The following is a 13,850-nucleotide window of genomic DNA, read 5'->3' as shown; positions in this document are numbered from 1 at the left end:
GCGGGTCGTTCGTAAGTCGGGCATTCGTAAGTCGGGCATTCGTACCTGTACATTTTTGGTGGTGGCTGAAAGAATTGTGCATATATCTACCATTTTATTAATGATTTCTAACTGTGTCAAAGTTGGAGTATTTTATCTAATGTCTTATCTCAGAGACAGGCATCACCAAAGCAAAACTATTTAACGTGTAGTAAATACAGTACTTCCTTAGTAATCTGTTACTGTTTATTCTTTGACAAATGTATTTTATATTTTACAATTTTTATCAATAGTGCTCCTTGCTAACCCTGTCATTTGGCCCTGATCTATCGTTGAATAGTAAAAATTAGATAGAAGGTGCGCTGAATATATATGTTTGGAGAGAGGAGGCAAGGCCAGCACTGCAGTTCGGATTCTTTATTGAAAAGGAAGGCACTTACAGTTATGTAGCAGCCAGATGTCCAGGCAGGTTAAGTGGGCGCCAGGTCTGTGTCCCCCTGCGGACGTCCGTTTCGCGCTGACAAGCGCTTGTTCACCGCTGTGGGGAATATATATCACATAAATACCCACTTAGGGTCAAAAATATTTTATTAATAAAAGCTGTTGCATATCATGCTGAAATATGTGTCACATACATTCACAAACACAAAAGGTAGCAAGCTGGTACCCCTTTAAATCTACTGTTGTGTGCACATTAAAAAAGTAAAAAAACAAGCTAAAAACCTACAGTCTGCCTGTGTAGAAAAACTGAATGTCTCTGAGCCAACAAAGGAAGTGTGCATCAAAACAAAATGCCACTTTTACACATAATACCGTTACTTGATTAGTAGATCTGCATGTCTCAGTAATGTACAGTTCAGCGGCGAGATTCAAGTTGCATCTTGCATGTTATTATAATACTCACAATCTGCTTTGGTACAGTACCACAGTTCCAAGGCTCAAGAGGCAAGCATGTCTGAGCTAAGATCCAGTCAGCCGACGGTTGGATATGTGTTTTGTGGCTTCAGCGTTTGACTTCTGGTATACGGGGAGACATCACTTCCTCTGTACGTCTCAACCTCTGTTCCACTGTCACTTCCTTGCCTTCCACCATGCGGTCCACTTTTTCCTATCAATGGAACCGGTATTCCGTGTACTCTGCGGGTGGAGGAAAGTGTCAATATATGTGGGTATAAATAGGGCGCCCCTTCAAGACCACAGATAGCAAATCAGATCGCCATGTTTCGAAGAGCAATCGGTCTTCTTCCTCAGGATCTTTTCTGAAGAAGACTGACTGCTCTTCGAAACATGACCCTCGCCTAAGGGCCCATTTAGACTGCTGCGGAAATTGGGCCAAATCCGCAGAGTTTCACCGCAAGCAAACTGCGCAGGGAAACTCTGCCATAGGGGATAATGCTTCGACTAGAGCAGAACGTCGATGATGGGGGGGGGGAGAAGTGTCAATTCTTCCTCCTCTCTGCCTGTCCTTAGCTCCAAACCCTGCGCATTGTAGCTTACAGTTCCAATCTCAGACTGCACACAGTGAGCACGGGAACTGCCCTGTGGGTAGGCTTATGATAATTGAGATCAGAGCAATAGTCAGGGGCGTAGCAATAGGGGTTGCAGAGGGGCCCTCCCTCAACTACAGTATTAGCTCTCTATTGGTCCTGTGCTGGTAATAATCACTTCTAAAGATACTTTAAATAGTGGTAATCATTAACAACCTGTTCCCCATCCCCCTCTTGCACCTCTGACACTGTAGTTTCCATTGGCAGGTTTTGGTGCGCCGTAACAATTATTATGTATAGAGTGCTTGGAGGCCCCAATGTAAAACGTGCATCGGGGCCCACAGCTCCTTAGCTATGCCACTGGCAATAGTGTACTTATATACACTATTGCTCTCAATTATCACAAGCCCGCACACAGAGTGGTTCCCCTGCGCGCTGTGTGCAGTCTGAGATCGGACCTGTAAGCTACGATGTGCAGGGGGTGGAGCTAAGGACAGGCAGAGAGGAGGAAGAACTGACACTTTCTCCCTGCCCATCATCGATAACTCTGGAGAGCGGGGGATAGAGGGGGAGCTGGAGGGAGAGGAGGATTATGCAGTGATATGTCACAGCAGAAGAAATAAAAAAAATATATAAAAAGTATATTGTTCAAATATAAAGCTCAGTGTAAAGATAGGTGTCAGTGAACAGAGAGGATCTGATTACTTGTGATCTGCAGTATCACCAAGAATACAGACGCAACCTAAATATTGATGATCTGCAGAATCCCCAATAATACAAGTGTAACTAACCTCTGGACACCTAAAACAGTAATGACAATAAAGACAGTATCAATTCACAATATCGTGGAAATATCCACCACACAGCGATTCCTCAGAGGTGTGGTTACCTCTGAATGGGAACCCCGTATGTGAGATCCTCTAAAAGGCCAGAAGAGGAATCTCAGCCTCTGGCAGCAACAGTCTGCTAGGGCAGGCGTCTCAGAGAGGCAAGCCTCAGAGGTAACCAACCAGTGGGAGACGTTCCACTGGAGGGAGAAAGGTCAGACAAGCAGAGGTTCGGCAACAGAAAGGCGGCAGCAGTACAGAAACGGAAGGCTGATTCAGAGTCGGTAAACAGGCAGGGTCGGCAACTTGAATCAGATAGGCAGAAGTACAAGAGCGATTAGAGTAAAGAGTAGTCAGGGATAGCCAGAGTCAAAACACAGGTAAATATACAAATACAATCCTAATCTAAGGTGTGACGTCCTTAGTATCAACACCTAGGAAACTGGACTAAGGTCTCAGCGCTAACACCAAAGTATTCACGACAGCAGAGAACCTGCTACTGACACACAAGCCCTATATGTAGCCAGAGAGCTGCCCAGCGCCGCCCCAGAGCCCCAGCCAATCCAAGGACCTACTGAAGTCAGCTGACCGACCTGGTCAGCTGACTCCCCTTCTGGAAGCATAAAGTTCCTGTCTCCTCGTGCGTGTGCACGTATTGCGGAGACTATGACCCAAGGAGGGACCGGCCGACCCCACAGATGGCGACCTTGCGATGGAGCCCGCCGGACTTGCGGACTCCGCCAGCCGCACAGCCCCACCCGCCGGTAAGGACGCGGAGGAAGCCGCTTGCAATGCGGAGCCTGCTGCCAAGTGCATACTGGCAGCAGGTCCGCTATTTGTTACACTCAGGGGTACTTTAAGTCAGGCATGTGTACATGGATTAACAGACACTGTTTTGACACTGTATAGATGGTGTGAGTCTATGAATAGTTCACACGTCATCAGTTGTGATGTGATGCTACTGATTCCTTTGTTACAATGCAGAACATGCAGTGCATTGCTACAACTGCGATGACGCACACAATGTCAGTCAATGAAGGTTCTCATTGGTCATCTTCTTCTTTGCCTGTGTTCCATCGCATGCCACTGCAAATGTTGTTTTTGGTTGCGCTATTAAAGTTATAACGCAGTACACTGTAACTCCTCAGTGTGAGACTATCCTTAAAGAAAACCTGAACTGAAAATTAATAGTCAAAATACGCATACACAAGTCATACTTACCTTCCATGTAGTCTACTCCTCAGTGTCTTTCTCCTGTCCCGCGTCCTGTTTGTTCACTGTGATCAAGGGAATTTTTCGTCCTCCATTTTGAAAATGGCCATTACCCATAACAGCTTTCTGGTCAGCACACAGTTAACTGTAACATCGCCCACTTGAGCCATAGGGAAACATGGACATTACCTGGTACATCAGTTTTCCTCTCAGCTATAACTGACAGCAACTGATATTTTACTGACAGTAACTGATATATTTCAGATCTGACAAAATATTGTCAGAACTGGAATGGATAATTGTCAGAAGAAAATGGTGAGCTTCTGAGATGAACTGATGGCAAGGTAACTATGCAATGTTCATTTGAAGTTACCTCATGTGTTTATTTTAAATATTTTTACTCAGTACAGGTTCTCTTCAAAGGACCACTGTCATGAAAAACATACAAAACATCAAAAATACAAAAATATAAAAATACAAAATAGTGCAAAGGTAAAACTGTCTAGCAAGGGTTACAGTCTGTGCAAAAAATTAACTAACAAAGTGCCTATGCTAATACAAATTGATATGCTAGATATGATAGGCCTCCAGAGAAGCAGCAGGACTGCGAGCGCGTAGGGCTGTCTCCCTCATCCACCAACCTTTTATACGGGTAAAGTACCTCCTTTTCATTGCACCTTTCATGCTATTTTGCACAGTGTTTTGTCACTCTTGATCAATTTGGAATTGCGGATATCTAGCATATCAATTTGTATTAGCATAGGCACTTTGTTAGTTCATTTTTTGCACAGACTGTAACCCTTGCTAGACAGTTATACCTTTGCACTATTTTGTATTTTTATATTTTTGTATTTTTGATGTTTTGTATGTAGGATTTTTCACTCAGATTGGATACATTTTTGCATGTTTTTGTATTTTTGGGCATTTTTGCACAGTCTGGTATTCATTGATACTGCATCAAGCACGTATATTTTCTGCACTAGCACTTTGTTTTCTGTAGTTTACCCCAAATATTTAATCATTCGTAACTTCTAATCCTTTGTGGTTGGGGATGTTTTGCTTATAAGCAATGTTTTGGGAGATTTTATGTACTTGTTTTTACTCTTTTTAAAGGGATATGTCCCTAATAAATTGAATTCATTTTGAAAGATATGTTTGGAATGATCATTTTCCAATTATAAATAATAGTGTTCATCTAAACCTTTCACCACTAGTGGGCAGTCTTTCTCCAATGTACATGTGTAATTGTTTGCCAAAGGTGTTAATATAACATTTTAGATAGAGTTATTGCTCATACTTTTTGCAGCATGTGATGAAACGGGAGCTTCGTGCCCTGGATGTGCATCCCACAAATCTCCATCAACTGCAAGATGCTATCCTGTCAATATGGGCCAACAATTCTAAAGAATGCTTTCAGAACCTTGTTGAATCAATGCCACGTAGAATTAAGGCAGTTCTGAAGGCGAAATGGGGTCAAACACCGTATTAATATGGTGTTCCTAATAATTCTTTAGGTAAGTGTATGTACCTGCAAAGAATGATGTACCTACAAATAATCATTACATACTTACCTCACCGTCAGTTCCTCTCAGAAGCTCACCATTTTATTCTTTCAACAATTTCTTTCGGTTCTGACAAGATTTTGTCATAACTGAAATATATCAGTTGCTGCCAGGTTTATATCAGTTGCTGTCAGTTATAACAGAAAGGACTGTTGATGAGCAAGGTAATGTCCATGTTTCCCTATGGCACAAGTAGGCAATTAACAGTTTATCAGTGTGCAGACCAGAAAGCTGTTATGGGGTAATGGGCATTTTCAAAATGGAGGATGGAGAATTCCATTGATCATAGTGGACAAACAGGACACAGGAGAAGATAAAAGGATTGAAGACTATACTACATGGGCGGTAAGTATGACCTGTGTATGTTTTCTTGACTTTTCATTTTCAGTAAGTCCCCCCACCGTAGGTAATAATACATAAAGTCTATGGTGTATATGTAACTGCACATTCACAGCGTCTCTTAACAATATCTGATAGAGATGTCCCTTTAAAGAGGAACTGTCACGAAAATCTTAAACTTTAAAAAACATACAAATAAAAAGTTAATTTCTTCTAGAGTAAAATGAGCCATAAATTACTATTCTCCTATGTTGCTGTCACATACTGTAAGTATTAGAAATCTGACATTACTGACAGATTTTGGGCTAGACCAGTGGCGTAGCTAAGGAGCTATGGGCCCGAGTGCAAGTTTTACATGGGGCCCCCCAAGCACTCTATACATAACTATTGATATGGCCTACCAAAACCTGCCAAGGACAACCACAGTGTCAGAGGTGCAAGAGGGGGATAGGGAACAATGTGTTAAGGATTACCACTATTCAAAGCATCTATAGAAGTGATTATTACCAGCACAGGGCCAATAGAGAGCTAATACTGTGATAGAGGGTGGGCCCTTCAGGGCCCCGATGCGGTCGCTACCTCTGTACCCCCTATTGCTACTTCACTGCTAGCCCATTTCTCCATAGGGGATTCTCAGCATGGCCTTTAATCTTTCTAAAGATGTTCCCTGAAAAAGATTTATACAAAGATGCTTGCCAGCCTCCCTGCTTGCTGCACACTTTTTTGGCAGTTGGACGGAGCAACTGCCATTCACTAAAGAAAACCCTGAAAACAACCGCATGAGAAGATGGGCTAGTCCAAAATCTGTTGATAATGTCATATTTCTCATACTTACTGTAAGTGACAGCAACATAGGAGAAAATAAATGTATGGCTCATTTTACATTGGAAGAAATGTACTTCTTATTTGTATATGTCTACATGTATTTAAAATTTAAAGATTTTCGCGACTGAGGTCCTTTAAGGCTTCTTCACTCCATTTTGTCCCCTCGGGGAAAAAAAAGACACAAACAATTGCATATACTGTATTATTGTCACAAATGCTAGATGTTTTGTCAACACCAGTGCTCAGTGTTTTATGTGCACAGCACACACCCCCAGTGAAGATCTTAAGCCATCACCAACATGCAAGCTAACTGCACAACTGATAGGCTAGCTGACTGATAACAGACCAGGTACCCAGTGCTCAAAAGAATACAGATTTTTCCTCTTCACCTTATCCACATCCTTGTTGTTGTCCCTCCGTTTAAACTTCCCAATCATCTACAGCCACTAAACTTAGAAACACGCTATCATAGCCTAAAACAGCTTTGTTCCAGACCAAAAAGGTTTAAAAACACACACACAGTTAGTAAAAGTTTATGCACATTTGAGAGCAAACAATTCCAGGCCAACATTCTTGCATGCACTGCCATCAAGCTCCACTACAGGTCCGATCTGATTTTCGATAGTTTTTCTGATCAATTTGTATAGAAGTGAACACAAAATCGTTCAGAAAAACTATCAAAATCAGATTGGACCTGTTGGAAATTATCTATCGAGCCATCTACCTGCCAAAAAAACTCATCGTCCTCAATTCTGGTAGATATGTGCGGTAAATATTCTTTTGTAGGTAAAATGTCATGCCGGCTGATGCGGATAGCGGCCCGCCGCTTCTGCATCTGGCATCATGGCGTCTCCTGCCGTGGCGTCCCCGGGCCTCCCGCCGGCATCAGGGAGGTCCGGCCTCTGTGGCAATGTGGGTTCGCGTGCGTGCATGCGGATCACCACCGCATTTATTCATTAAGGAAGCGTGTCAGCTGACCTGTTGGTCAGCTGACAGCTACTTGCGTCCAGATTGGCTGGGCTTCTGGGCGGCACCATTCGAAGAGTCCACAGTATATCAGGACCTACTTGTCATTTGCTCTTTGTCTGTTGTTGCGAACACTTCCTTGTGATAGCTCTCAGACCTTAGTCAGATCCTGGTGTGTTTGATCCGGCAGGACCCCGGGGATTCACACATAGCGTAGGATTATTACTATTACTGTATTGACATTCTGTGTATGACCTTTTGCTTGAACCTCTGACTCCGCTCTCTGCCTCCTGATTCTGTACTGTGCCTATCTGATCTGTTGCCGATTCTCTGCCTGATTACTGACCCTGATTTCTGTCTCACGATTCTGTACTTTGCCAATCTGATCTGCTGCCGACCTTAGCCTGTTATTTGACTACGATATTGCCTTACGATTCTGTAATACTGCTGACCGACCCGTTGCCGACCTTGCTTGTATGACCACTCTCTGTCTAGTGATAGCCCCAATCACCAAGGGCTATCACACTAGGAGTACACCTAATACTACTGTGCACTAATACACGGGTAATCACACTCTGATTAAAGTACTGATTGCTGTTCTGTGAGAGCTCATACTGATCAATTATACATCACTGATCGTTATGATCGTTACATATAATACTTCATGCAGTATTTTCCTCTTTATTTAGCAATTCTGAAAGATTTTTCTGCATTTCCAAACATGCTGTAAAACGTGTGGTAAATGCATAAAGTGAGGTAAAACGAGCGGTACTTCAGCGGTAAGTCTTTAATCGGTTTTCATAAGTAAGGATAATCTTTGGAAGATGTTTCTTTTGGGGGGGGGGGGGGTGTATTTGATTATGTAGCAACCTATAAAAAGTATATTTATAGGCATCCCCTATAAAAAAAATCCAGTAAATATTTGGAGTTTTAGTTCTACCATTCTTTTCTATTACACAGCCTGAATAGGAACTCCACTAAAACTGCAGAAAGAACTCCACTAAAGACTGCAATACTTTGCCAATCTGATCTGCTGCCGACCTTGGCCTGTTATTTGACTACGATATTGCCTTAGGATTCTGTAATACTGCTGACCGACCCGTTGCCGACCTTGCTTGTATGACCACTCTCTGTCTAGTGATAGCCCCAGTCACCAAGGGCTATCACACTAGGAGTACTCCTAATACTACTGTGCACTAATACACGGGTAATCACACTCTGATTAAAGTACTGATTGCTTTTCTGTGAGAGCTCATACTGATAGATTATACATCACTGATCGTTACATAACAACAGACCTTAAAAAAATCGTTATGGAGGCTCAGGCTCAGGCGTTAACTGTGGCCGTAGAACAGTTAACGGCTACTGTGGCGTCACAGCAGGCTCAGTTGAATCTCTTGTCTGAGGCTGTAGGCAACCCACAGAGAGCTGTATCATCATCGTTTCCCTCACTAGTTCATGAACCTAAAATGGCACTTCCTGAGAAGTTTTCAGGACATAAGGCAGACTTTAGGAATTTCAGATGTAGGTGTATGTTCTATTTTGTTATGAGGCCCATTTCATCAGGCACTGAATTACAGAGGGTCACATTAATTAAAACCCTATTACAAGGGGATTCTCAGACTTGGCCCTATAGTCTGCCTGATGATCATGTAGCCTTAGGGTCGGTACAGGCTTTCTTTGAGGCCATGGTGGTAATCTACGATGATCCCGACATTGCGCCACGGCAGAAAGAAACCTAAAGAGGCTCCGACAGGGGCAGGGCACAGTGGAGGAATATGCCTCAGAATTTAGGAGGTGGGCAGTCTCCTCTCGATGGGATCACTATGCTTTATTAGACTGTTTCCTTTCAGGATTATCAGAATCGGTTTCAGACATCATCATAAGTCATCCTGAACCAAAAACCCTTGACGAGGCTATAGCTTTGGCTGTTAAGATAGATCGTAGGGTACAGTATCATAAGCAAGGCAGGTCACGTCCTTCATCCAGGACGGTCTTCCACACTCCATCGGTCACGACTAGTTCGGATGAGCCAGTGCAAATCGGTCATTCAAAATTGTCGGAGGCAGAAAAGTCCAGGAGGGCCTTTGCCTGTATTGTGGAGAGAAAGGTCGCCTGATTCAAAATTGTAGCAAGGCGGAACTTCTTCGCCTAGGTGTAGTGGGGGATACTGCCCTAGGCTTCTGGGCGGCACCATTCGAAGAGTCCACAGTATATCAGGACCTACTTGTCATTTGCTCTTTGTCTGTTGTTGCGAACACTTCCTTGTGATAGCTCTCAGACCTTAGTCAGATCCTGGTGTGTTTGATCCGGCAGGACCCCGGGGATTCACACATAGCGTAGGATTATTACTATTACTGTATTGACATTCTGTGTATGACCTTTTGCTTGAACCTCTGACTCCGCTCTCTGCCTCCTGATTCTGTACTGTGCCTATCTGATCTGTTGCCGATTCTCTGCCTGATTACTGACCCTGATTTCTGTCTCACGATTCTGTACTTTGCCAATCTGATCTGCTGCCGACCTTAGCCTGTTATTTGACTACGATATTGCCTTACGATTCTGTAATACTGCTGACCGACCCGTTGCCGACCTTGCTTGTATGACCACTCTCTGTCTAGTGATAGCCCCAATCACCAAGGGCTATCACACTAGGAGTACACCTAATACTACTGTGCACTAATACACGGGTAATCACACTCTGATTAAAGTACTGATTGCTGTTCTGTGAGAGCTCATACTGATCAATTATACATCACTGATCGTTATGATCGTTACATATAATACTTCATGCAGTATTTTCCTCTTTATTTAGCAATTCTGAAAGATTTTTCTGCATTTCCAAACATGCTGTAAAACGTGTGGTAAATGCATAAAGTGAGGTAAAACGAGCGGTACTTCAGCGGTAAGTCTTTAATCGGTTTTCATAAGTAAGGATAATCTTTGGAAGATGTTTCTTTTGGGGGGGGGGGGGGTGTATTTGATTATGTAGCAACCTATAAAAAGTATATTTATAGGCATCCCCTATAAAAAAAATCCAGTAAATATTTGGAGTTTTAGTTCTACCATTCTTTTCTATTACACAGCCTGAATAGGAACTCCACTAAAACTGCAGAAAGAACTCCACTAAAGACTGCAATACTTTGCCAATCTGATCTGCTGCCGACCTTGGCCTGTTATTTGACTACGATATTGCCTTAGGATTCTGTAATACTGCTGACCGACCCGTTGCCGACCTTGCTTGTATGACCACTCTCTGTCTAGTGATAGCCCCAGTCACCAAGGGCTATCACACTAGGAGTACTCCTAATACTACTGTGCACTAATACACGGGTAATCACACTCTGATTAAAGTACTGATTGCTTTTCTGTGAGAGCTCATACTGATAGATTATACATCACTGATCGTTACATAACAACAGACCTTAAAAAAATCGTTATGGAGGCTCAGGCTCAGGCGTTAACTGTGGCCGTAGAACAGTTAACGGCTACTGTGGCGTCACAGCAGGCTCAGTTGAATCTCTTGTCTGAGGCTGTAGGCAACCCACAGAGAGCTGTATCATCATCGTTTCCCTCACTAGTTCATGAACCTAAAATGGCACTTCCTGAGAAGTTTTCAGGACATAAGGCAGACTTTAGGAATTTCAGATGTAGGTGTATGTTCTATTTTGTTATGAGGCCCATTTCATCAGGCACTGAATTACAGAGGGTCACATTAATTAAAACCCTATTACAAGGGGATTCTCAGACTTGGCCCTATAGTCTGCCTGATGATCATGTAGCCTTAGGGTCGGTACAGGCTTTCTTTGAGGCCATGGTGGTAATCTACGATGATCCCGACATTGCGCCACGGCAGAAAGAAACCTAAAGAGGCTCCGACAGGGGCAGGGCACAGTGGAGGAATATGCCTCAGAATTTAGGAGGTGGGCAGTCTCCTCTCGATGGGATCACTATGCTTTATTAGACTGTTTCCTTTCAGGATTATCAGAATCGGTTTCAGACATCATCATAAGTCATCCTGAACCAAAAACCCTTGACGAGGCTATAGCTTTGGCTGTTAAGATAGATCGTAGGGTACAGTATCATAAGCAAGGCAGGTCACGTCCTTCATCCAGGACGGTCTTCCACACTCCATCGGTCACGACTAGTTCGGATGAGCCAGTGCAAATCGGTCATTCAAAATTGTCGGAGGCAGAAAAGTCCAGGAGGGCCTTTGCCTGTATTGTGGAGAGAAAGGTCGCCTGATTCAAAATTGTAGCAAGGCGGAACTTCTTCGCCTAGGTGTAGTGGGGGATACTGCCCTAGGCGAACCTGTCTTACCTCCAAGGATATCTAAAATTTTGTTGCCCTGTTCCATCACATGGAACAATCAAGTTTTCTGCACACAGGCCTTCATTCAGGCTCTGCAGCTAACTTTATTGACTTTAACCTAGCCTCTAAATGGGAAATTCACATTCTGCCCATGAAGAGGCAGATCTATGTCACTGCCATAGATAATTCCCCACTACAAAACAGGCAACCTCTCTCCCAAACTCCTCTGCTCACCTGTCAGAATCAGAATCAGAATCAGAATCATATTTATTTCCCCAAATACAGCAAGAGCTATATTCGGAATTATTTGTGGTACACATGGCATAGACATAGTATAAGAAGACAAGATACACAACAATAGTAACGGTATACATGACAGACCCGGTTCGTTCTTTAGTGTTTCTTCCTGACCGTGCAAGAGCAGTCCCATAATAATATTGATAATAATAATAATAATAGTAATAATAATAATGATGATGATGGTGGCCCCCGTACAGTAGTTGGCCAATGAGAACAAGGGCGATAGCGAGACCTGACTGAGAGACCACCGCTAGGGCCTGCCAGTAGGCGGGCCTGACAGGGGGAGGTTGGAGTTTAGCAGCCGGTAGGCGGGCCTGACGGGGAGGTTGGAGTTTAGCAGCTGAACCGCTTGGGGAAGAAGGTGTTCTTCCGTCACATTGGTGTTCTTCATAAAGAGGAACTACAATTTTATGTATTGAAAATGTAATCTGCTATGATTGTTCTGGGGCTCCCGTGGTTACGTCAACATTCACCTCAGATTGACTGGAAAACTGGGCAATTGCTGTCTTGGTCCTCAGCTTGTCAAAACTCTTGTCTTGAGAAAGTTGCCCTGTGTTCCTCTGAGTTTTATGTGGAAGGTTTTCTTCTTCCATATGCAGATTATTCCGATGTATTTTGTCCTCGAGCTGCTGATAAGTTTCCCCCTCATATGGGAATTTGACTGCCCTATCGATTTAAGGCCAGGTACCATACCCCCCAGGGGGCACTTATATAACCTCTCAGGTCCAGAGCAGTTAGCCATGAAGGAGAATATCAAAGAGAACCTGGAGAAAGGCTTCATCCGTCCCTCCAAGTCACCAGCAGGGGCAGGGTTCTTCTTTGTCCAGAAAAAAGATAGTGGACTTCATCCATGCATTGACTATAGGGCTCTGAACAAGATGACCATCCCCAATCGTTATCCCTTACCATTAATAGACGATTTATTTTCACAAGTCTCTGGGGCACAAGTGTTCTCTAAACTGGACCTGAGGGGGCTTACAATTGAATACGTATCAGAGAAGGGGATGAGTGGAAGACGGCCTTCAACACACCCGATGGGCATTACGAATATCTAGTGATGCCCTTCGGGTTGTGCAATGCCCCGGCAGTATTTCAGGAATTTGTGAATAAAATTTTTAGAGACGTCTTGGGATGATTCATTGTTGTCTACTTAGATGACATTTTGATTTTCTCTAAGACCCTCGAGGAACACAGGGAACACGTTAAATTTGTTTTGGCAAAGCGCAGGCAGAACTGTCTGTATGTGAAACTTGAAAAATGCTTGTTTGAAGTGTCTGAGGTTGCATTCTTGGGGTACATCATCTCCGTCAATGGTTTGTCAATGGACCCCAAGAAAGTCTCCGCGGTGTTAGAGTGGTCACAACCCGCGGGTTTAAAAGCCCTCCAGCGGTTTTTAGGATTCGCTAACTTCTATAGAAAGTTTATTAAGGGGTTCTCTTCGGTAGTCTCCCCCCATTTACCAATCTGACCAAGAAGGGGGCTGATACCTATAACTGGTCTGAGGAAGCATGCCAGGCCTTTTCTCAGCTTAAAAAACTTTTCTGTGCTGCGCCCATTCTGCATCATGTGGATGTTACACGTCCATTTATTGTGGAAGTAGATGCCTTCGAGGTTGGAGTGGGAGCTGTACTGTCCCAATATTCTGGAACGCAGGGACGGTTGCATCCATGTGCCTTCTTTTCCCGCAAGTTTTCTCCCGCAGAAAAGAACTACGACATTGGCAACAGGGAGTTATTGGCCATAAAAATGGCGTTCGAGGAGTGGCGTCACTGGTTGGAGGGTGCAGAACATGTGAGTACAGTATACACAAATCATAAAAATCTGGAATATATCGAAGGGGCAAAGAGGCTGAATCCGAGACAGGCCTGGTGGGCCCTCTTTTTCTCCCGATTCAGGTTCATAATTACCTACAAACCCGGCAATAAAAATATCAAGGCCAATGCATTATCCCGTTGTTTTGAACCTGAGACAGTCCAGCCCTCACTCCCAGCTAAAATTTTGCCTGAGAACATAATTGTAGCAGTCACAGAACCCATGGAGGA

General features: G+C 43.6%; 1 long non-coding RNA gene across 1 annotated transcript in view; it reads right to left on the bottom strand.

Moving 5' to 3' along the window:
* LOC137544529 (uncharacterized) overlaps positions 1-1,112 on the bottom strand; it is a 133,347-nt gene extending 132,235 nt beyond the window's left edge. Inside the window, exons 1-2 of the long non-coding RNA XR_011025898.1 lie at positions 884-1,112; positions 420-517 (exon numbers count right to left, since the gene is read on the bottom strand). This is a non-coding gene — a long non-coding RNA (uncharacterized lncRNA). The remainder of the gene's footprint in view (positions 1-419; positions 518-883) is intronic.
* Between the last annotated feature and the right edge of the window lie 12,738 nt (positions 1,113-13,850).

This window comes from Hyperolius riggenbachi, chromosome 2, assembly GCF_040937935.1.
Source record: "Hyperolius riggenbachi isolate aHypRig1 chromosome 2, aHypRig1.pri, whole genome shotgun sequence".
In the NCBI taxonomy this organism is placed as follows: domain Eukaryota; kingdom Metazoa; phylum Chordata; class Amphibia; order Anura; family Hyperoliidae; genus Hyperolius; species Hyperolius riggenbachi.
The sequence above is the reverse complement of the archived record's forward strand: the minus strand, read 5'-3'. Positions and strand labels throughout refer to the sequence as shown.